This window comes from Diuraphis noxia, unplaced genomic scaffold (assembly GCF_037042655.1).
Source record: "Diuraphis noxia isolate RWA-SAM2 unplaced genomic scaffold, SU_Dnox_SAM2 contig0003, whole genome shotgun sequence".
Classification (NCBI taxonomy): domain Eukaryota; kingdom Metazoa; phylum Arthropoda; class Insecta; order Hemiptera; family Aphididae; genus Diuraphis; species Diuraphis noxia.
Genome location: NW_028301713.1, coordinates 34214944 through 34218658, shown reverse-complemented (window position 1 = coordinate 34218658; position 3715 = coordinate 34214944).

Genomic DNA, 3715 nt, shown 5'->3' with positions numbered 1-3715 from the left:
TATGTATACTGGTACATTCATACATATATTCCATGCAGTCAAAGTAAATTATATACCAACATGCTCCCTCCCTCTATGTGCATCTTCCAGAACTTTTAAAAATGGTTAACTGTCGTTCGACATAATATATTGTAAAATAGATAAATACATTGTAACGCAACTGACGAATTCAGCGTTGAAAAAAAAATATATACATTTTCCGAATGCAAATCACGATGTCATTTTCGGATGATTTTGTAATTATATCATTGAAATATCCTCTATAATTAAATTCATTCATTGAGAATTATCCAACGCGCCTATAAAACATACCTACCTATTTTATACATTTTACGGCTAGATTTTTCTACAAAAAAAAAAAAAATATGAATAATCACCTGAACAACAAAATTTGTAAAAATAAATATTTTGTTTATATTAAATATGACGCTTTAGTGTATAATAACAATTAATGTATAATAAAGCAAGGTTCTTGCGCCTGTCCGTTTAATAATTATACATAATTTTGCACTAATATAAGTGACCGCATTTGTGGCTGATCACGAAAATACGAGTTTTAGAATTTTATAACACATTAATATAACTCTACAATCAATGCAAAACATATAATATTATAAGAATACTTATAGGTATATATTTACGTGCTTAACCCAAGGGGAAAATTATAATTCTTAGTATGCCATATGTGTAGGATGCTAATGCGATTTGATCATCCTCCGAGTTCTGACCCACCTTTCGTTACGATTGTATATTTTATAATGTCGTGTTTTTTATCGGTTAAGAATATATTCACGTGTCATAATAATTATTATAATTAAATATTAAAACCATCTTCTAAAGAGATTGTAGTAATATATAATAACATGAATATTATAAAGTTATAGTGTAATAACTCAGAAATATCGGTTTAGAAATATACATAACTAAATTTTGGTCTATTACAGGCTTGTAATAAATCCTATAAACAATATAATTATATAGTTTAGAGAATTTCGAATAATTATAAAACATAATAATAGTTTTTATACGACGTAAAACAAAATTGTAATGATTCAATTTGTTAGAGTACTTATTAATATGTATAATTTATAGTTAGTATAGTACAAGGTAGTATATCGTACATATATATATATTATTTTGTATATATTATATTTTACAAATCAGGTAAATGTTTTTTTACTCTAATAATAATTTCAAAAACAAATTATGATCAATAAAATACACTATTCACAAATATGATAAAGCACAACGGACAACGGTCAAGCATTATTAAATTGATGTTTTTTGTAGTGTGATGGCTTATCATGTGTATCAATATCTTTTAGAATGAACGGTAAATAAAAAGAGTATTTTATGAATCATCAAAAATAAATTCATAGGTACAAACGATCGTTATAGGTTGATCTGTCTGTGATAGGTTATTGGGGAAAAATCTACTTTCGTCTATTGTCTATATTATATTGGACCAATGTGGTGGTGCCTCACACATCTTTACGGAAGAATTGGAAGATGAAGTCATCTCCTCTGGCTTTCAGCTGCTGAAAAACACTTGAGGATCTTCTTTTTTAGGTAACTGTGGAAGTCTATATTCACTACAATCATGGGGTTCAAGAGTTGTTTACTTATTTAATTATTTAATGAAATTGGAGGTAAATTATTTTATTACGCCCTCATTACGTTATCATGGTAACTATATGCATATAGGTAGTATATATAATATTAACATAAGTTTTAATAGTAGTAGGAATAACACATCAAATTTAGCTGCAGAATTTGCTGTATAGCAGCGTTATTGTTTCAGTAAACATTTAATGGGAAGCCGTTTTTGAAAATCACCAAAATTTCATCATGTGCGATGGATTAGCGTTTTATGTTGAATAATAAATTACTTTAGAATAAAAACATCAATAAAAAAAAAAAAAAAAACAGAGGTGTTATAACTGTTCTAATTTCTAAATAATATTTTTACATATAAGTTTTATCAGATTATATCAATTCACTGTGACGTTAAAGTTAACGACAAAAATTTGATCTACTATATAATATGTACTCAGATTTCCCTCATTGTAGGTATAAAATACGGCTATGGACCAATTGCGCCTAAAACAAAATTTGTATTTAAGGGTCAATATACCAATTGCGCTGCATATATTTTTGGGTCAGTGTACCAATTGCGCTGCATATATTTTTGGGTCAGTGTACCAATTGCGCTTCTTATATTTTACGGTCAATATACCAATTGCGCTTGTATTAAAATTTGCCTGATATTTATTGATCAATTGATTACTAGCTAAAGTGACTGGTTTTAATATATTTTATACCAGTATCGGGAATTTTATGAAACATTATTATTATCACGCACATATTTTGATCACGGAAGTATGCATTTGAGTGATGTACGAAAATTGTATTATATATTTTTTTAAATTAGCATATTATTATTATACCTCGTGGTGACTAAATGAATTATTTTAATATCTTAATGTAGGCAATTGTTCTTTTATACTTATGATGATTATATTCTCCTTTCCTCGTAGTGAAAAAATGTATTATTGAACAAATATATTATTCTGTAAACTAACCAAATTATATTATTCTAAATTGTAATGCCATGTTCAAATTATAATTAAAAAAAAATATTATTATTATTAAAGCATGCAAAATACAAATATCATGTAAACATCATATAAACTCAAAATCTTATTACTTTATGATTTAACCACCTATTCTCTGATTATTATTAATATTATTTTATTTTAGATTTCATTGACTAAACTGCATAAACCTTGTAAAACTGTATAATACATGTAAAAAATGTATAGAGCGCAATTGGTCTATCGACCCTAACATTTTTAGAGCGCAATTGGTCTATCGATCCTAAAATTTTTAGAGCGCAATTGGTATATCGACCCTTAAATGTTTAGAGCGCAATTGGTATATGAAAAGGTAATTTTAAGCGCAATTGGTAAACTCCCTAACCTACGATTATATAAGGTAGAGATAAACACACGCGGGTTCGACGCCCCACGTTAAATATATATAAGACCTGAATATAATAGTATATATCGATAATGTAACGTGTAGACTGTAGGTACCAATCTACCTATTTAAATAGAATATCTACTCATATAAAATAATATAACATCGTCAAATGCCGTGGTTAGGCGGTCGTGGTGGTGGTGGTGGCCACCCTAAATATTCTCGTTAGCGGTGCCGAGCGGTAGTTGTAACTAGATGTGTGAATTTTTTTAATAAAATCAATAAAATCGTTACAAATCAAACAACGGACTCGTAAATGAGGAGGGGGATCCCATCATCATGATGATATATAATATGTATAATACGCGCGGGGCGCGGGCACGGTTCATTATACTTTATAGAACGCATATAATAAAAATAATAATAATAGTGTATATTTACGTCATCAATCATTAACTAAAAAGGCGTTTCGAAAACGCGAATCCCCTCCTTAATTATTATTTTTCCACAACACAGAACTCGTGTATTCTTGACTCCATCAATGAACGATGCGTATACATATATATATATATATATATATATATATATATATATATATATATATATATAGAGAGAGAGAGAGAAATTTATATAAATATATTGTATATCAGCATCGTGCACCAATTTTTATATATATATAATTTATAATATTTAATACGTTTATGCATGTGTGTGCGCGCGCACGTTTGCACGTGTG